This window comes from Sparus aurata, chromosome 5 (genome assembly GCF_900880675.1).
Source record: "Sparus aurata chromosome 5, fSpaAur1.1, whole genome shotgun sequence".
Taxonomy (NCBI): Eukaryota; Metazoa; Chordata; class Actinopteri; order Spariformes; family Sparidae; genus Sparus; species Sparus aurata.
The window spans coordinates 11,259,915-11,281,376 of NC_044191.1; the positions used below are offsets into that span (position 1 = coordinate 11,259,915).

General features: G+C 43.5%; 1 protein-coding gene across 3 annotated transcripts in view; it reads left to right on the top strand.

Annotated features, from left to right (window-relative positions):
* rtkna (rhotekin a) overlaps nt 1-21,462 on the top strand; it is a 71,082-nt gene that overhangs the window by 690 nt on the left and 48,930 nt on the right. The window lies entirely within an intron of this gene.

Genomic DNA, 21,462 nt, shown 5'->3' on the forward strand with positions numbered 1-21,462 from the left:
ACACACACAAACACACGCTGTGGGGGAATCTCTGTTTATAACTTTGACTGATCTGTCTCCCTCTGCAGACTAACTTATTTGGCACACGTTTAATCTCGTTCTGGAGGCATCTGAGAGCGCACTTCGCTTTGTGCGGCGTTTTAATTACATTGCACTGGGGAGCCGAGCTTGTTGCGTTCAGGTCCTCAAATTAAAGCTGTTAATTGCCGCATTTTCAAGCTACTTTGCATTTTACCCGACTCCCAACAGCAACAACAACAAAAACAACAAAAAACCCCCCAATAATATTCCTATCGAGACCTGGAAGTGAGTCTGTGGTGCTCAGTTGAGAGTAAAGTTGTGTTCCGTGTCCCGTGACACTGTTTCAATATTCTTGTTTAGTTGCTGTTCTGTGATGTTTCAGGTGTTTGTTTGTTTTTTTTTGCACGACATTCGCTTTAATGGTTCATCGTGAGCTTAATAATGATTTTACTTCCATGTAAAAGTGTTCCAAAGGTGTCTTCCTCCCTTGGTATTCAACTTTTCTCAAACACTTCCCTTGAATAACATTGCACCACACCAAAAAGTGTTCCTCTGTAACCCCACAGCAGCCCAACCGATACCAATAAAGATATTGGGGAGCCAGAAAACAAACAAAAAAAACAACAGCAAAAGAACAAGTCAGATTTGCATAAATCAGCTACATAAACACATTGGTTTTTTTTTCTTGCAGTGATCCTTCAAATGTTGCTGTCAAAGAGAAATATGTACAAAGGAGGCGGGATATCCTACAGTTTAAAAATAATCTTTATTGTCAAATGATGTCAGAGCTCTGAGGTAATAATGTTCACTGGCAATTGAAGAATTATAAATGATCCCTAGCTTCTTTAACAGCATTAAAATCTCTCCCAAGAAAGTCTCCGATACGCCGATACCGATATATCTCTGATGGGCCAGTTAGGGGCTGTGAGACGCATGGAGTTCAACGTCTCGGCTCACTTGTATGTAAAGCTGCAATGATCTGTCGATCTAAAGAAAATTAAATACCATCTATTTCAGTGATCAGATCAATAATTTTGAGATGTTGATACTGTTGCAGTGATAATGAATGTCAGTGTGTTTGCAGTTTCGTAACTGCAACAGATGAAATCTACCGGAGCCCGAGTGATACAACAACTGGCCAATACTATCGGCCAGTATTGGCGGAAAGGTTGGTTTTTGAGATTATAATGCAGATAGAAGACGCTCGGAGTAGTTTCTAATAATTGAATTCCTGGTGAAGTGTTACTGTTTCAGTGCACAGACGTCCTCTTGGATACTGAATACTGCCTTGGCTGTCAGCTCGTCTGACATACATCAAATGTAGAATAGTACACGGCGGGCGAAACACTAATTTGCGAACAGAGCCAGACCAACGTGGCAGTTTGTCGATAAAGTATAGTAGTAGGAGGTTAGTATCTGATATGCAGCAGTATGAAAATGTACTGCAGAAAAAGATGCTTGGGGTTAGGGTTAGTGAAGAGACTTTGAGGTTATGGACCGAAGCAAACAGAGGAGGACGTCACTGTGGGAAACTGTGATGTGAACGTGTGTCACGGTTTTCAAATGATTCATCGAGTAATCACGAAAACAGTCAGCAGATTAATCGGAAATTGCAACCCCATAACTTGTTTGCCTTCGTGCTTTAGTTCTTAACGAAGCGTGTGTGGACGGACACCTTCAGAGAAACAGTCAGGGGGGGGAAAAAAAAAACAGAGGGAGGCTTCAACCAAAAGTTGGGAACTGGGTCAGAGATGTAGTCTGTGTATCCCTCTCAGCTGTTTGTCACTGGATTACAACTGGTACTCTTCATGCATGTTTTCCTCTTCCTCTGTACAAAGCCCCCGTGTAGACATCTGCTTCATATTAGCCACCGTTTGTCGGCGGCGCAGACAGGCACAGGAGCGGCTTCCAATCCAAACTCTCATTATTACTACTCACGGACCGCTTTTAATACTGTTTTGATCTCCCTCCTCTTCCTTTCTCTTTCTCCCTCTCTCTCTCACACACACACACACACAGTTGCGTGTGGAGCGCTGATGATGGTATTTGTTATTCAGTCTGAAACATTCTCCCGCATTAGGCGTGTTTGCATCTGTTAGATTAAAACTAAACCCACGCTTTTAGATGTACGCAGTTTTGGAAGATCAGAGAAATGTTTGGTAATTCTGGACAGACGTAGAATCGAGGGATGTGTGTGTGGAAGAGGGTGGGAGAGAGAGAGAGAGGTGGAGTGGGGGGGGGGTTCTCAGTGGTAAGAGGATACTTAAGGAATGTTAATGGTGCAATACAGCAAATGGAAAAGATAGGGTATTGATCCCGTCTCTCTCCTTCCCTCTCTGAATCTTTCTTGCCTCTGCGCTCTTGTGTGTGCAGGCATACACATTGTCAGCTTACGTGTACTGGTTGTTTATAATTCATGTCACAGGAAAAGACCGCTAACCCCCCCGGTGGAGCCAGTCCCACTCCGTCGTATTGATCTGCAGTCAGCATTGGCCTGATCCTGTGTCGGAGCGGGCGCAGGTTCATATCTGACACACAACACTTCTACAAGTCTGCTCAGCTTTTTACTCCGAGGGAATTAAATGATCTCATGCCTCTCCGGGTTTATTTTGGGATGGTGTGAGTCGGTGTTTGTCTACAGAGATTAGGAAGAGTGTAAGCAGAGCTGCAAGTCCACTCAATCAGTGAGTCGACAGAAGAGTAATCGCCAACTTTTTTTTTTTATCAGAGATTAATCGTTAAAAGAGACATGTTGTGCTTATTTCAAGTTCATCATTTTGTTTTTGAGAATAGGTTTAGCTTCGGTTTCTCTAAGGCCCGCCCCCCGACCACCCGATATGCTCTGATTGGTCAGCTTACACACGCCTGAGACGGCACCGCTCACCGTGTCTCCAGTCGGCTCCTCTGCTGCGAATAGGCTTTAATCGTGGTGAAGTGTGGAAAAAGAAAGTGCGGATGTAGGGAATTTCAGTCACTTCAGGAGCAGTGTTTTCCTTTTGGGCTTTTTAACTTTTGAGACATTTTATGCACAAAAACCTGTTAAAGCATGGTAGGTCTCTTTTACAGTAATTTTTTCATTTGAAATTGGCTGAAAATGCTGTTTTCTGCCTCTCAAATATGGCGATTTCCTTCTTTTCTTTGGGCTTTGAATGGAAAAAACAAAGCATTTAGAGACGCGGCCTTGGACTTTGGGAAAGTGAGAAGGATACTTTTCACTATTTTCTGACATTTAACAGACCAAGCGATTGATTTATTAATCAAGAGAATAATTGTCAGATTAATTGAAAATGAATATAAATGTTAGTTGCAATTTATCCCTGAGGCATTTTGATAAGCGAGATGAAAAGAGGCACACATTCGTATTCATGTATGTATTTATTTGTTCTTCGGGTTCAGGTGAGGGTTTGATAAGGAGTGGAAGGGGAAAGACTGTTCTTTACCTGCACTTTGTGGAGAAAGACAAACACAAAGGGGATAAAAAGGGTCTGAGCAGGCATTTGCTGGACCATCACCTTTATCCTTAACCCACCCTGAACTCCTATTACCTTCCCCTGTTTGTTCTCTGTGTTACTTATTTATCAGGGTAAAGACTTCCTTTCCTTTCACAACAGCAACAATCACTGCTTCCTTAACTCTGTAATCTGTCCTCAGCTGGTTCTCATACAAGATTAATTTGTGTCTCTGCCTTTGTTGCCAATGCTAATGATCCTTTTTCAGAGACTGGGTCTCTCCTCCGGCTCTGTGTGTTAGAACTCTCTCAATGCCACCGTGGAACCAGTCTGTGGCATTTCAATGAAGCAGGCTACCCTCGGTGTGAAAGCACCCCATTTTCACTGTGCCAAGGGATATCATGGTGTGTGTGTGTGTGTGTGTGTGTGTGTGTGTGTGTGTGTGTGTGTGTGTGTGTGTTCATTCGTGCCAACATTTGAGCCTCTTACGTAAATGTGTGCATGTTAAGGTGGCTTGCCTGGAATTTCTGTCGGTCAATGACATGTTATCAGAGAATGAGCTGGTGGAAAAATGACTCCTTGGTTGGACTGAACCAAAAGTGAGTATGATTTTGTTTTGCACACTCCCGTGGGTCATGAAAACGTGTATCCAGCAGAAAAAAGATACAGGTTAGGACTCTCCTCACATGCTCCATTTGGCCACATTCACAGCAATGAATTGTGTCTATTTCACCCGGTTAAAGGTGCAGTTTTAGTCGAAAACATTAAAAAATTAGGATTAAGATTACGATACTATAATGTTATGTCCAAGATGTCTATGTATTGTGTTGCAGAGATATCTATTGAAGTTAGCATGCTAACCAGCTAGCCTGTTAGGTACAGTTAGCAGCAGTTAACTGTTACTGTGGTGATGTGCTGCCAACTGTTTGTTTGGAGGATGAATTCGGCAGGTGGCCAAGAATTTTGAATTTAATAATATGTGTGTTTGGTGTTCAAGGGTCGCTTTCAGTATCCTTTGATTGGGGTGAAAAAAGCACTATTACCAAATAAATATGCACTATTACCACTTTTACACCAAAATCCACATTGTCTAGCTTTATTCTTCTTCTTAAGCGCGTGTTACCTTGTTAAGCAAGGTGCTATGAATAAAGTTGATCATTATTATGATTATTGAAATAAGTGTGAATGTGCAGGTTTTTCAAACCCACTACAATATAGGCAAATAACTCCTTTTCCATTGCCAGGGGGTGAGTTTGCGGCATCATCACAAATGCCGCAGAAAAACATTGTACCTCATCAAAATAAATACATCTTCAGATGTCTTTATCACTAATAGTATTTGATGATGGTAGCTGCTAAGAAGTGAGAAATCTCACTTCTGACTCATCTTTGTTGAGAGTTGCACATGTGCAGTTCTGATCAGGCGGCTGGCAAGGGCTGGACAGTAACAGGGCAACGGTGGTTGCTTCTTTAATATCTTTTACTCCAGTCTCTCTTTCAAATTCAGCACCGACGGCACTGGCTGCTCAAGCAAGGATGGATGGCAAAGTATTTCCAAGCCGGCGGCCTAAAAGCCTGATAGTGGGTGTTAGGAGGTTTTTTTGTCCGGTGTGAAGGGTTTATGTGCCTGGAGGCAAATGCCAAGAGCATGATTTTGTATGGCTAAACGACTGCTATTATTACTCTAGAAACTGCAGATTAAGACTTTTGGGGATGTCTGTGGACTGTGTGTCTAATTATGGCAATCAGTCATGTAAATAACAGATTAAAACGTGCCAGGCATCCGGCGTAGACGTTTTGACATATCATATCCTTCACAGGATATTGTTTCCCTGCAAATATAATTCAACTGACTCAGAATTATCAAGAGAAATCCTGACAGCCTGTCTTGCTGTGTGCCGACTCCGCGTCCTCTGAGGTCCGGTGGTGGTGAATCATTCTGCTGTGTGGGTATCACAAATTGACAGGCTAATATAGTCAGAGGGTGGAAGGAGAAAAAGAACCTGAGCGAGCGATTTCACGCTCATGCGGCATTTGTCCAGAAATCCATTCTGCAGCCGGCCTGTCGATCCCCTGCTCGATGCTCTCAGTGGGAGCAGAGAAGACATCTGCTTTCTACATCCCTGCTCTCTGATCCACGAGGCCAACAGTGTGTCTCTGCTCTCTGCTCCGTCTCCGTCCTCGTCGGGCTCTGCTGTTTCAGCTGAAGCCACCCAGGCATGCAGTGGGAGCCCGGGCCTGGTGCGGTTATTATTATGGAGGTGGGGATGGAATGTCCTGTATTTCACTGCTCCGACTCTGCATTATGTTTAACTCGAGGATGGTCCCTTCTAGCCTGCTGTGGCTACCACCAGCTATGCATGGCCAGGAAGTGGTTAGATTGGGTGTGTCATCGCACACACATCCACCCACACACACTCTCTCCCAGCCTTGCAGGAGTGGATGGCAAGGTCTGGGAGACTTCCATCCGTGTTGAGTAAAGAGCTTTAACAGCTTCGGGCTGCGGTTTGGTTGGTTTTGGTGCTCTGCCCTTCTCCACCCTGTAGATCCACACACAGATCTCACCAGCACGTATCCAAACTGAACATGCTAGTGGCTTGGGTGAAAATTCGGATACCATGGGTGTTCCCTTTCACTCGGCACACGTCACCCACCCTGAGAAGAATGTGTTGGTCACACCAGCAGCGCAGTAACGCCTATATCTGAACATTTAGATTTTGGTTATGTAATGCAGTGTTTTTGTTTTTCGTAGAGGGACAAGAGCTTATCAGAACTCGTTTCAGCCGGAGAAATGTTCACGTGTATTTTCTTCAGTGTCTGATCTTTCAGGTTTGAGGAATACTCCGCTTCTATCAGTGTAAAAAGATGCATTGTGGTGTTCTTTCTCCGGAGTCTGAGATATTGTGTAACTGATATGTTTTCTCCAGATGCTCGGATGTATGGTTTATAGCTCACAGAGGCAGACCTCGCACTGTAAGGAGCCTCATACTCAGTGGCCTCTCGCTGTGGCTTCTGCTCGTGTTTAATGTGGCCTGGCAGAAAACGGTGATAAACTAAGCCTGTTTATGTTTGCATATGTTTGCCTCCGCACATACACTGAGGGAGAGAGGTCGTATGGATGTTGCCGGGACGACACTTTTGCCAGCGAAGAGGAAGCACCTCAGACCATGAACCCATTGAGAAAAGTTTTCAAGGAATGCCAAATCTTCCCCCCATGAGTCCTCCTCTCAAGGCAGCTCTGTGTACCCAGAGAACAATGGGCCATCACTGCTCCGTAGCCCAAAACAAGGCAATGTTCCGGGGGATGAAATGCTGGGAAAAAAGGGGGATCAGGGACCTGGAGGTTCTACGCTGTGGATGCATTCTACAAGATATCTTGTGTTGGAGTTGGCAAGACCGGTCCACATGGAGTTCTGTGAGAGAGTTATGATACAAGACTTTTAGACAAATCTGCCAAATGAGTGTGGGACCTAGCCAGCAGTGCTTAAATCTCTGTAAACTCTAAAGTGTGCGTGCACCCTCAGGGCTTTCAGGCACGTTGAACACTGTGGGGGTGCAGGGGAGATGCCAGGGAAAAGTTTACCCCTCTTAAGACCTTTCCTCTCAAACAAAGCTCGCCCACTGGAGCTTTCTGCTCGGAGGCTTTCTTGGTATGTTGAGGGATATTTTAACTAGCAAATGTTTAACTTCTTTTTATTACCCCGGCTTTGTGTGCGCATCACTGTGGAGCACTTTTTCCCACTCAGCCTCTGAGTGCTAGCGCAAATGAAAAATTGTTTAATCTCGGATTCTTCGGGCTGCGACTATCATTCTGCCAATGTCCCGCTATTGTTCCCATAGTAATGACTGGACTGTTTGCTTAATAAGGCTGGTGAAAGAGGGAACAGAGATTTATTGTTTAAATACAATATTTAATAAAGTTTCTTACTTCTCACGCGTACACGTTCTTTATTGTTTCATGCAACAAGACAATCTCACCTTGTAGCTTATTATTTAGCACAGTAGACCTATTGTTGGTAGGGAAATTTCATACATCTAATGTGTTCTTTTTCACTGTGAGCCATCTGAACAGCTGACAATCCTCTTATACTACTTGTACACTCTTTGCCGAGCCTCAAAAGCCCTGAGGGTCTGTGTTCTTTCCTGTTTCATATGACCAACACTCACGGACACACAGTGCGCTCATAGTTAGCGGATGTCTTACTGCGCTGACCCTCCACTGGTCCCCTCAACACACAAGGATGGCACTCTCCTTTACAGCCTTACTTTGTCTCAGTGATCGTGCATGCTGGGTAACAATGTGACGCCTGGCTTGGAGACATCCTAAGATTGGTATCATGATGGTAAAATCTGATGTTAATTTTTAATTGCACACAAAATGTGTGGGCCATTAAAGTTTGGCTTGCCAGATGTTTTTTTCTCATTTGATTAATGAAAAGAAAGTTATAATATGCATCGCTGTTTATGACTTAATATGTTTTTGTGAGGTTGTTTTTGAGATGCAAGTGAAAAGAAATTAAGTAACTTTGAAAGACTATCCTGGCAAAACTCATAAACGAAACAAATCAGTAACCCCGGGAGAAAAAACAAATGATTAAATGGATGATCAGAATCTTATCTCACTCGCGGACCTATAAAATTAAGTGTTGCCCCCATTTTCATCTTAGATTGATGGACGGATGGATAGCAGCAGGGTTGAATGAGTTTGTTGCTGAAGCTGCTCTTAATCTTAACATCTTAATCTTTTGGCCCCTGGGCCACCATAAAGGTTCAGTCTTGGCCCTGCAAGAGAAAAAGTTTAGGAACTTCTGTTCTAGAGTAATTTAATAGTCATTGTACAATACATAGTGTATAACAACACATCTGTTAGTAGTAAATGTTAACATTGGCTCCAATTTTTTTGTAGTTAGTTTTTGATTATTGGACATTTATGAGCACTGGTAAGAAATTTGTTAAGAGTTTATAGATGCTTAAGGGCGTTAAAGGTCGGATTCATACTCCACACATACTGAGCAGCATATCACCGAGTAACTTCTAACTGCTGCTTAATGCAGCTGCCATTTGCTAGTTAGCTCAGTTAGCCATGCAGCTAACGGCCCAAACTGGTAGCTTGGTGCACTGGGGGATTGTCGTTGTTGTTTACACTGCTAGCACAGCAGTTTTGAACTTTTATCAGATGCATTATTATGAATCCCAAAGGACTTCTCGCAAGACCTGCACTACTTTGACTGTGATAGGTTGGCTTGGGTGGTTGCATGAAGGTAGCATGCTAATGTAGGGCATTCATAAGGCCTTTAATTACCTTTCTTAGGAAGTCTGTAGTGTAAACTGTTAGTGAGGCTCTTTAGTGCTCAAAAAGGTCTCATGATCTAACAATTCACGTCTTTACGACACTATTATTGACACTCAAGTAGACTTAGTAACACATAAAAATGAGATATGCGTCTTGTAATGACTTATAAAGTAATGCTCATTAAAATGGCTTTAATTTAGTGTTAATTTCTGGCAATGGATAGTATGTTTTTACTCTGTTGTATCCCTTATTTGCTTGTTACAATGTTCTGTGGCCATTCAGTCATCTATTTCCAGCCCCTCGTTGCTGTAAAAGGATGCAGAGTGGATTGCCTCAGTGTGAGGGCCGTAAGTGTTTTTAGATGTAAGCGTTTCGGCCTTGGAATGTGGTTAGCGGCCTGTGTCTCTATGTGGCAACTGGTGTCAGGGTGCAGTTTAACAGCTGAGGGTCTGTTGCTGATGTTGCATGTGAACCCCACCCAACCACAGTACATATTCTTGTACATTATGGGGCTGAAGACGGCGTCAGGCGTTAATGGAGAGAGCACAGACATAACAGACGTGCACGTACACACACAGGAAGTGAGTCACACGTGCTGCGAGGATCCGGTTCACAGATATATCTGCATCTTCCTTGTTTTCTGTTGTGAATGAATGCTGCTGTTCTGAGCTCTTCATTAGTCATACGTGATGACTGCAGTTCGTCAGCCTCTGTTTCACCCACACACGTACACACACACACACACACACCTTCAGACAGTGACTAAGCAGCTGTCTCTCCTTGAGCAAGGTCCGCTGCATATTCTCAAACATAGACAGGCTTTGTTCACACAGCGTACGCTTGTCCTGAGGGAGGCTGTCACTGGCAGTGACTCGGTTAACAGACACATGGAGAGATAGATGGAGGTGGCGTAATCACTGGATACCATCCCAATCCCCCAGATGGGGAAACTTCCTCCATGCATCATCAAACCTGTCTCATTCACTTACTACCTCTGCTAGTGAGGTGGATAACGCTTCTGAAACTGAGCAACCCAGAAACGCTTTCCAGTCAAGTCTTTTCTTGTCTCCCTGTTTTTTGTTTTTTTTTACTGTGTATTACTGGAGAATGTTGCAATGGTAGGATTTGGAATCAGTCCAAAGCTATCCCAACATTTTGAATGGGTCTGAAAGGGTTATAAAACAAACAAGATTAGGGCTCAAATGATCTGAAACAATGTTGTGTCTTCCTGAGCGAAGATGATAAAAGTGGTTAACATTAAAGAAACATAGTGCAGATAAATCCTCAGCTCTGCCTGCTTTCTGCCTCCGTTTTATTTTATGTCTTTCCACTGTTTCATTCTCCCCAATCCATCTAACTGAGCGCCTCCCTTCCCCAGGAGAGCCACATAATGTGGGCCACACCACTTCTTTGAGGCTCAGGTCCCCTGATATAGCAGGCAAATTGGTACTTTTTGTCATGTACTGTAGGGCTAACCCACTTTCCTGATCCAGATTACACAGAGGAAGTCCTTTTTTTTTGTTTCCTCTAGGCAGCTATAGAAGATTACTGTTGGTTTTACATCCCTTTATCTTTCAATCTATTTGCACCGTTCGCCTTTTCTGTAAACACCCCACCAGAGACCTTAACCATGACCCATCGAGCCCAGCGCTAACGGACTGTAAAACAGAACTTGACTGCCTCATGCCAAAGGTATCTTCTTCCTGTGAACACAAGACCCCCACTGCGCTCTGCTCTGTTAAACATTGACAAAAAGACACCAGGACACAGACACACACACAGATTCCGATGTGTGGTTTCACTTACAGTCCAGGACACTTGTTGTCAGCCCCTTTGACTTATCACAGAGGGCTTAGAAACACGAGAGGCTTTGTCTCCATGTGTAGAAATGGCATTCTCTAACAAACATGCGTTGCTTCGGGAAGTAGTTGCAAGTGGTGGCATTTGTTTAACTTTGTGCATGATTTTTGCATGGAAATATCAAAAAAAAAAAAGGAGGCACTTTTGTTTCTGTGTCACCCCCTTGTTCTAACATGGGTTAAAAAGTAAAAAAAAAATGGAGATAGACCAATTACAGGCCTGTCTGATTATCAGGATATTCAGCATTTCTCTGATAATCCTTTCAGGGGTTTTTATGCGTCCAGTTGAATAATCTGAATCTGCATAGCATGTAGTGACTAAAGTTCTTGAATACATGTAGTGGATTGGAGCCATACAAGGTAGCCGAAAATGGAAACACTTAAATCAACCACCTCAAAACTGTACTGAAGCACGGTACTTTAATTCATTGGTCATTTTACATTTTGAAGATTAAGATTTATATAATTTTACTGCAAATGGAAATTGGATTCAAATACTGGTGGTAACCCATACCACATGAACTGTTCTCAGCACGCATTATTTTGAAAGTGTAACCAGACGTTGTATATAACGTATTAGCGCTGACTTGACAGCTGAGCCCTTCACCTGCAAAACTGATTCCAGAAGGAGTGGATATGTGGGAATATGTGTCGGCCAATTCCTGTTGAAAACATTTGTAACACCTTACAGCGAGGTCGCGTGGACCCAGATAGGCAGTGAAAGTCACTTTGCACTCTGTGTGAATCCAGTACAACACACACCGTATCCTCCAAGTTTAGCCTGTGACTTCACCAGGGACAAGTCATTAACCTTCAATTCCACACGGTCATTACGGCTGAAGAATATGGGGCATGTCTATGTCAGCCCACTTTGCTACATGCTCTCTGTTCACTGCTCTCTCTATTCCAGGCTGTTCGCTCATTTTTTTTTTTCCTGGACAAAGACGCTTTTTATCCCATGCTGCTATACATCACATAACTACCTGATGTTATTGTGAAATAGATGGGAGTCAGGGCCCCTCTTTCATACAGAGGAACGCACTGTGAAAGGAATCGATACCCAGGAATGTTCAGAGGTGCGTGTGTGTGTGGGCAGGTGCACTGTGCATGCCTGCTCCTGCACTGATTTGGACTATTGTTTTCATTTTGTGCAATCTCGCCAGCCTCCAGTGTGATGAGTTCAAGTTACCTACATGCGCGCTGTGAACTGTGTGTGATAACCAGCGGCTGGGGGGTGTTTAATTGATGGATGTAGGCACTGTACTGCAGTCATGTCCTCATACTGTGTAAAAAGACTGTCTGTGCCAAATGCAGTCTAAATTCAAAACTACTTCGATAAAAAGGAGATTTTTGCAGCTGATGATCACTGTGTGTGTGTGTGTGTGTGTGTGTGTGTGTGTGTGTGTGTGTGTGTGTGTGTGTGTGTGTGTGTGTGTGTGTGTGTGTGTGTGTGTGTTTGTGTGTGTGCGCGGAGAGAAGACGGGGCAAAAGGGCACAACCACCAATGATGTTGCTCTCTGTTTTGATGATGGCGAGCAGGTGTTTGACTTTATGAGAGCAGATGGGTCTATTATGCATGTCTGCCTTCCCCGCGCGCTGCAGTAGTGTACTAGTCCCTGCCAGCATGCCCGTGTTTTAATGTGTTTGTTTACTGGGCCCAGTGGCAGACGGCGCGGTGTCAGATCTTGTTGTATAGTTGTGTTGTTCCTGCTCTCTCAGCAATTATTTTTTATCTTCTCTGTTGCTAGTTTCCCGTTATTGCCTACCTCGAGGAGAAAAAAAAAAGGGGAAATTAGCTCGTCTAGATGTTTACTCGGGTGGATTTGGACGTCTAATCACCTCTACTGAAGGTGTGAGTAATACGGTTGACTGTGAAAGATTGAGGCTTGACGAAATAAAGCGCTATGGAGAGGGGCTTAAATGATGAGGATCAGCAATCCTGTTACCAAAAACGGTCGTAATAGGTGGATAAGAGTGAATGCCAGTTAGCACCATTTATCAGCATTAAGTCCAGTGTGATCGGAACAAAATAGATAAATCGTGTGTCCAAATCTGATCAGTGCATCAGTTGAAAAAGATGCCGAATAAACTGTTTTACTGTATGCTTGTCTGGCAGTACCTTGTTGGCTGCTATCAGCCTTTCGACAAAAATCCGATGACATTCATGCCTATCTGCTGTGTCACATCAGTTTGGTGCTGGCAAATTTGTGTCATTCTTGCCATCAATTTCTAAAGCTATGTAATGACTTGGAAGTTCATATCATTCAGGAGTTTATATAGCAGTTTAAAAGGCTTTAGAATGAGTTGCTTTTCAAAAAAAGATAATGCAAAAGAAGGTTATATTGAAGGTTGTTTCATAAATGTGCTTAATGGGATTTGTTCCCTTTCAAAGGAAGTTAAATGAAGGGCTGAATGGCTTTAAAACAACTCAGTCAGCTCCTCATGATGAACATTTATTTGTCACCTGGCAAAAAAAGGGGCCATGAATAAGCAAAATAAAATAACAACAAAAATCATCATTATCAGCTAATGGCTTCTGAATATTTTAGAATCTGGGCACCCTTACGACACAGAATAAACTTGTTGATAAAGGAGTTCAATGTTGATGCGTCAGAAACGTTCATCATAGGTGGATCAGGTTGAATGCTTGTTAGCACCATTTGTCCGCATTAAGAGAGGTCTGGCAGTCCGATGTGATAGCGGCGTTAAACAAATCACCAAGGTCCAAATTAGTTCATGCATCAGTTTAAAAAAGTGTAAAATACATTTAAGGTGTTTCATTGGTAGCAGTCCCACAAATCAGACTATTTGCTGTACCGACAAGTGAAAACAAGTAACATTAAATAGGTATTTCATGCAGTAGAACTTTGGTATGTAACCAGATTTGAAGCACCTTTTTGTAGTGGAGTCTGCAGTGGTGAGTTCTTGTTGTGTATTTGTATATCACACTGACATACAACATATGAGAGCTGGAAAGATTATTAAATGAATCATCTAAACCTGAAATGAACTGCTGTTAGCAACTATTAGATAATGGATTGTTGAAGTCATTTATTAAGCCAAATATTTGCTGTTTGAACTTTTTAACGAATCTTTTAACTTTTAACTAAAAGCCGTTTTTCTCTTGTTGGTGGGACAAAATGAGACATTTGAAGACGGCCGCTGGAGCTGTGGGAAATCCTTCTCCCTGTTGGCTGACATTTAATTGACTGAATGATTCTTCATTGACTTCAGCCGCATAACTATACAGTTTGTGGGTTGTATTATGCACACCACATGCGACGTATCTTTTGCTTTCAGATACTGTGAGTATGAGTATGAGTACTGTTTGTGTATATGGACGACTCGGCTCTCAGCGGGGAGATTCCCCTGAGTTGTGAGTAGCGGGCCGGATGAGAAAACCAGCTGACTAAGGGATGCTTGCGGCTGATGATTTGTGTGATGTCATTTTCAACTAAGTAGTAAACAAAAACCATGTGTCTCGGAAAGCAAGACAACTAAGGTAACACCAGTGAGAATGTTATTGAATATCACTGCAATGCCAAATACAAGGCAAAAAGAGATGAAATCACCAGAATGGTTCACACACACTGACATCATTCAGTCTCCTCTCCCCTCCCTCACGTCCAGCTGACCAGAAATCAGTCACCTTTAAATAAATCAGTTTGAGATGTGGTCTCCCTCACGTCTTTCTCTGCAGATGTTTAGATTTTTATATTCTTTCTGCAGATGTTAACATTTGCGGCTTCTGTTTTCAATTTTCCCCAGACGGACTTTTACTACAAACAGCAGCCCTCTTGGTGTGAGCGCTGCTAAAAATATTTATTATGGTCTGGCAGAAGTGACATCACGGCAAATAAAAATGCAGGCCTGACTTTTTATTTATGGAACAATGAGATTTGATGTGCCTGTCTCTGTCTTTGTCTCTGTCTGTCCCTCACTGCTGAACCCTCGTGTCTGTGGAGCTCATCTTCACCATATCTGGATTTACTTAAAGCTGCTAAAAGAAGCTTTCATTTTTGTGTTGACTCTGGCGGCCCCTGTGGACAGAAGGGGTAAGATTACCACAGGCTCATGTAGCAAAGATCTTGGTCTGGCCACTGCTTGCATTTGTTTTGACTGTGAGTGGAGGATAGACACAACCTGCACCTCCAGCAAGGAAATCATATTTTCACCTGTGTCCATTTGTTGGTTGGTCGGTTGGTTTGTGCCCATTAACTCTTGGCACGTATCCAAGAGGACAAAAAGCAGAAAGGACAGATCCGGAATGTTTTTCTCGCTTTCAATATCATCGTGACATATGGTGTTCTTTTAACATTGTTAATCTCTCCGGGCATATTACATCTTGATGAAAATAATCAATAATCTAAAGATAACCAGTTACGGGCGGTTTAAAATTTAGATGATACATCCCTTGAGTTTGTTATTGAATTACACAACTGGCTGTTGGCAGAGGTATGCACTCTGCAGGGTGCCATTCTAGTTAGGATGCATGGTGATGAGATAATGTGTCTATTTTGGGCGTACGCAAGACTAATAACTGTGACATGATGAGGGTGAAACACAGTTAACTTTGTGTTGTTAATGTTTTAATTGTATCCGACCTGGTGACGGCCATTAAGAATAACATAAAATATAATAACTCTGAAGAAACAGCCTAATTTTTCTCGCCTATGGTCCTGTTGACTTATGTTGCTCATATAGAGGCATCAGTATTAAACTGAGATTGTTTCATAACCAGTGAGATACTCCTTGTAGTTTGTTTAAAAGAATAAGAATATCAGCAACGTTATCTACTCATTCTTTTCAAGCCTCCTTTTTCAATATTGTTCAAATGTAACAAACTGATATGGACTCACTCCACAACTTTGTTATCCTTATTAACTCGCACAGTACTGTGCAGCTTACCCCACCCGCTTGTGTTTCACATGGTGGCACATCATGCTGCGTTGCTGCTGCCGCTCTGCAGAGGGCGCCATTGCTCCATTTCAGACTCAGCAGCAGCAGCAGCAGCCAGGACACACCTTCCTGTCTGTTATTCACCTTTGTTTTACACCTTTGACATTCACTTTATTTTCACCTCACTGATAGTAATTAAAGAAAAGCCCCCGCGTTTTTAAATACTAAATGAATTCCCTCAGTGTACATACCCTCTTAAATCCAGACATATCCCGCTCTGGTATTGCACAGCCGGCACCCCTGAGGGTAGAAATCGATGGAGATGAATTGCCTAACGAGTAAGTTTCTCTTTCACTGAGCTGCCCGCTTCTTCAGAGTGATGAGATGCTGCAGTCTCCTGTGACTGGCTGCGGAAGCGTTCCTGAAAGTCAGCAGTAATTCCGGGAAGCAGCCGGGTAGCCGTGCTCACACACGCTGCTCAGCTGTCTCTCTGGGTATGTGTTTGCCTGTGTATGACTAAGTTCTGGAGTCCTGTTTTTCATCATGGGTAACAGTTGAGTAAAAGGACGGCCCCTCAAACCAGGTGCTTCCAAGAGTCCATGTTTTGTCATCGTTGTGTGCGTTTGTTTGTGTGTGATTGTGTGAGGAGGCAGGCTACTCCCCCAGCTTTTCTGAGCTCATCCACGGACTGTGACGCAGACATCCATTTCTTTAATACGTGATATCCAGTTGAAATTAAAAAAAAGAACACCAGCTGCATGATTTATGGGTTCATGTCCAACACTTCATTTACGACATTACTCATGTTCGGATCACAGATTCGGAGTAGAAGCTTCTCTAAAGCATAACATCCCCTCTATTTAATCTTAAAGTACCAGTCAGACCAGTCAGACATTACAGACTGAAACTGATACACCTAATAACAAGGTAGACCGTCGATGAGATTTACAATGTCATTACTCCGTCTCCGTGTCTGAGTTATGGCTGCGTAGCTGTCAGCGCAGAGGTTTTCCATGCTCTATAACTGAGAACTGACCTCCGGGGGGATTTCTCTCATGATACGTCTGGTTTCACAGCCCGTCACACGCCTCTGTCATCGATTGGAACAGATGTGACCCGGTGCCTGCCGTGACACCGGCGTGTAATTGAAGTCCTGTGATATTCAACTCGGTTGAGGCTGAATTTTTTTTTTTTTTTTTATTTATTTTTTCATCTAGCTGACTGGATTTTAAGTGCGCGTGTCCCTGTGCGTCCCCACAGAAGGTTTCATTTGATCTTTCTGTCACAAATATGTTAGACCTCTGTGCAAGCTCCTTTATTTCCTGACGCACACATTTTATTTGGCGCTCTCGGGTTTTCACTTTTCATTGTGCGACTATTAATCGGTTGATGGAACTTCTTTTTCACTCACTGTCCTTGCGAATTAAACCGCCTGAAAGTGTGAAAACATGTTGTACACTGGGAAACAGGTCTCTAATAACTTCTGCCTTTATTTCACTCCTGTGTCCTCCGGGTGTTTGCTTGCCAGCCAATAATCAAACCGACAAACCCTAATTGGCTGCATTCGGCTTATATTTTAAGACACTTCTGCCACAGTTTAATTTTGCACGTCTGTGTACAGTGTTCATATGGTTCACAGGGTGTTTGTTTATGCCCGGGTGTGTATTTGTGTACGTAAGTGTAGGCTTGTGTCTGCATACGTAGGTCTCAGTTGGATGAGTGGGAGCCGTGGCGTGGGTGGGGTTCAGTTTTCAGATTGGGTGTAGATGACAGTAAGGCTTCTTTGTTGTGGTTTGGGGCCCCGGCCGGCCTGGGGCCCTCTCCTGTCTCACTGCCCTGTTCTGCTGCCACACCGCGTGTCAGACTAAAAGCAGCTTTGAACCTTTTCTAGCAAAGACTCTGCAGCTGTGGAGATAAAAGGTTGCGGTGCAATCTGAGGCGATAAGATGCTGCTGATTAGACGCTGAAAATGGCATTTGTGTGATAATCATCAGCGTGTTTGTTTTGTTTCAGTCTACAGAGTACCATATGGATCTCCATAGGGTTATTTTTTCTGTCCGTTGTTGACTGCCTGCCTGTCTGAAAACCAGCCATACTGATTTATCACAAAGTTTTTCACAGCTTTTGCCTTCATAACATTCAATTCAACAAGATAACTGACGAGAATCTGGAAAAGCAGCATCATCCCTATAAAGACTTCTGAAACCTGAAGGCAATCATGCAGATGTCAAACAACCCCCGCAGGTCTGAAGACGCACTGACTTGGACGAGCAAATGAAGGCAAACAGCTATTTCTAAAATTGTTCGATGTAAATACAGAGAAATGTAGAGAATGCAATCAGAGCCAGCAGACGCACAGTTACCTGCGCAATGAATTACCGCCGCCAAATATTTGACTAGCTTCTCAGCTGGATGGAGCGAGAACACTGCCTCTAAACTTTGGCATTGAAAGTAAAGTTCGGCTTTGAAAAAAAAAAATAATAAACCTGATCTGAAAAAGGAGACACTGGCATTGAAACACTTTGTTATGCTGCCACTCAAAAAAGTCAGACAGCAATTAAAAAACTTTTTTTTTCAGCGCCAATGCAACTTTTTTTCCCAATACAGTCTGTGATCCAATGTCAGTGTTTCGTTTTTACACCTAAAGTTTTTCAGTGCCGAAATTAAGCCACAATCTTAGCTGCATACGCTGACTAACTAGAGGCCATCTTACAGAGGGGTCCCACCGGCTGCAACATCTACCAACAGCTTTACATTCTTATCCATGAGTACTCAGTAGTCATTGCTACATTATCATATTTTACGTACTTATATTATCCTTTTATACTCAAATACTGCTAGAGTTGGGAGAGGGAAGAGATAACGCTGCCAGCGATGCAAACCGGCATCTCGGTTGCGCCGAATTCGGCAGGTTTAAGAAGAGAACGACAAGCGTGAGACGTAACGTTAGCGCATTCAGCAGCCGCTATACCTTTTTCTCTACCACATGTCACAAATACTAACAACTCTGAGGGGACGCAACTCTTCTGTGCTCCCTGCTGGGGCGTCTTTTAAATCAGGTCGTTAGAGCGGTGCAGGACTCAGTGGTCGATGGCTGTCGGCCTTCAGTGATGGACGATGGCATCGTCAGTCTGCACAACCCTCGCCCTACTAAGACTGCTTCTGTGTAGTTCCCAAAACAGTAGGTGTCTCCAGCGCTACATTAAGTCATGATGACACACACGCACACACACACACACATACACACACACACACAGACTTACAGGGTGAAAACAATATCAGCCCACACTGTCATAGCCGACATAATCTTGCTGAAGTGTTGGCTTGTTTACAACCTTTTTCCATCATCTGAAAGCTGTTGTTCCTGATGTGTTATCAGGAGTGTGTTAGTGGGGGCGCCGTTTAGCTCAGTGGGTAGAGCGTGCGTCCCATGTGCTGAGGCTCTGCAGCGGACCTAGGTTCAACTCCCGGCCCGGGTCCCTTTGCTGCGTGTCACTCCCCCTCTCTCTCCCTGTTTCCTGTCATATCTTCAGCTATACTATCAATAAAGCCATAAAAGGCCAAAAAAAAAAAAAAAAAAAAGGAGTGTGTTAGTGTTATCGGCCGATATTGGCTTATCACAGATCCGTCGGTATCGGCATTTATGCTGTCCGATATTTTCCCATATGAAAACTTTTTTAAGAGGTCATCATGCAGAAAAAGATGCCATTCCCAGTGAAGCTTACTGTTTCAGTGCACTCGTGTCATTTTAGATGATAACAATTATTGTTAAAACATAAATTGTCCTGTCTCCATTGAATATCCTCATCACAAGCGTTTGATAACCGCATTTGAGGGGTCTCTGCAAGAAGTGCGTGGATATCAGCCACTCAGCACTGGGATTTATTTTGCTCATAATATCAGAACTTGATTGCAAGTCGGGTTCTATAATTATGTTATGAAAGCTGACGGAAAATGAGCATCAGACTATTACAGCGGAGTGTAGAGTTGATATGTCTCAACAACCTTTTTTCCGCTCCTGTCTATCGGTATCAGCTAATGTTCACCCTGTTGACAGCCTCCGCAAATAAGATGACCTTCACCGATGGCAGCGTCGATGTTTGTCTGTTGTGTCACGTCAGTTTTGCGCCGGCTCATGACCTCGCTGGTTGTAATCACTGAAGAAACTGAGATGAGTGGGTATTCATATGGCAGGCTGAAAAGACTTTTAAAGAGGGGACTTTTTCAAAAAGAAAAACAATCTCGTTCATGTCATCGAGTTTGTAATTCGTAATGTAATGAGGGCTTGAATGACTTTAAGATGGACCAGTTTTTATAATGAAGACTAATTTTGTTTCCCTGGCACAGACGGAGGATTAGATAACAACAAAATTGAATCAACAACCACAAAAAAAAATATCTTTAACGTCAGCTATCGACAGTCAGCGGCACCACTGCTTTACAAATGACCCTCAGCTCCGACTCCAGCCTGTTTCCTCCAGCTTGTTAGGTGTGTGGACAGGAAGTTTTCCATATTCCTCCACGCATCCGCTCAGAAACAAGAAACGCACCGGCTATTGTCCTGAAAGCAGTCCAACCCCCTCAGAACCTATTACGCAACTCTCATTGTGAGTGTGTATGTATGTGTGTGTGTGTGTGTGTGTGTGTGTGTGTGTGTGTTTTGGGGAGGAGGGATTCCATCCAAATGTTCTCATCGTTTTGTGGAACAAGTGATTCCTGTCAGCGTTCTGTTGACCTAATCCTCCGTTTTTTGATCATACCTCACAGTTAGTGTCGGATAAGCTGATTGTGTAATAAATTGGTTTCGCTCCTCCCTCATGCCGTCCAATTAGCACATCTGGCCCCTCTGCAGTCAGACCGAGCCTTTAGTCACAAGCTGCTAATCCACAACCCATCAGAAGGTAATCAGTGTTTTAAACGTTGTAAAATCCCAGTCAGGCCCGAAGCTGTCAGGCCTCTCTACTAACCGCTAATCTACTCTCTCTGAATACCTGATTTTCGCCTCGAACTCGGTGGCTCTGGGCCAAGAAGCAGCGATGCTCTGTGTTTGAGCTAGTCGCACGGCAGCCTGCCTGCCTGCCTGCCTGCCTGCCTACCTGCGTGCCCTGTCATTGAGATAATGGCTGTTTTCCGTCTGTTTTGTGTTCAGCCTCTAGGCTTTTGTCATAAGGTGTCCGTCTTTGTGTTTTACTGCGGGGAGATTTACCTGCAGCGTGTTCTGCTTCAAGGAGCTGCTGCCGGTGTAAACCAAAGAGAGACCAAATGGATTAAGTGGCATTGGAATAACAACGTGTTGTCCTGTGTTCAGTCTTTTAAAAAAAAAAGAAATCCTTGAACGAAAAAGTGAGACCAGCTGTGGGGAGAAATCTGCAGTGCTTCATTTAAGGACTTGAGCCCGTTTTAACACAACTCAGATAAATGTTTGAGTTCTTGTTAAGTGAATATTTTTCCAGTTCAGCAGCGTGCCAAGATCGACTTTCAGAGGGGATTGACTGGATGTGAGTCGGTGAACTGTGAATCAAGCGCACTCGCACAGGAGCCCCGGTCCCTGTGTGCATTCACCTCAACTGTTTCTCTTTCCACCTCAGGAACAATAAATCTCTTCTCTTACTGTGTGTATGTTGGTGTCTGCCACAGATTAGCCGGGTGATTTAAACTCTCGAGGGTGGAGGCTTTTCTTGGGGAAATGACCCCAGCTTGCTACTGGCACCCCTGGCTCCTCTCCTCTGAGGTGAAAAGGGCTCCTTACAGCTCCTTTGTTTTCACTGTTTGCCTGCGTGAAAGGCTTTCCAGAGCGAGCGTGCTCTCGGGGTGATGGAGGGCCAGATGGGCATGTGTGTGGAGAGGAGTGGTGCCAAAAGTCAAGTCAGAGTGACATACATCAAAGCAGCCATCCCAATACTTGTGTAAAATTGTAAAAAAAAAAAAAAAAAGAAAGAAA